Source organism: Penaeus monodon, chromosome 24 (assembly GCF_015228065.2).
Source record: "Penaeus monodon isolate SGIC_2016 chromosome 24, NSTDA_Pmon_1, whole genome shotgun sequence".
Lineage (NCBI taxonomy): Eukaryota > Metazoa > Arthropoda > Malacostraca > Decapoda > Penaeidae > Penaeus > Penaeus monodon.
Genome location: NC_051409.1, coordinates 6485156 through 6485386, shown reverse-complemented (window position 1 = coordinate 6485386; position 231 = coordinate 6485156). Strand labels below are relative to the sequence as shown.

At 31.6% G+C, this 231-nt stretch overlaps 1 protein-coding gene across 1 annotated transcript in view; it reads left to right on the top strand.

The window, feature by feature from the left end:
- The window catches only part of LOC119588517 (von Willebrand factor D and EGF domain-containing protein-like), a gene marked incomplete at its 5' end in the record, with an annotated part of 11046 nt that overhangs the window by 4894 nt on the left and 5921 nt on the right, over nt 1-231 (top strand).

The following is a 231-nucleotide window of genomic DNA, read 5'->3' as shown; positions in this document are numbered from 1 at the left end:
GATTGTTATTTGATTTACTTTATTTTTTCTCTCTCTAATCATTAGTATTAGTAGTGCTGTTTATTATCAGTGAGATTATTATATTTCAAATAGTTGCTTAGCGATTATTATTTGACAAGTGTGTGTTGTGTTTGTTTGCGTGTATGGTTTAACTTGTGTGTATTCCACCGCTGCCACCATAACAGACATACTATGGGGGAACAAAAAAAAATATTCGGTATAGGAGATTTG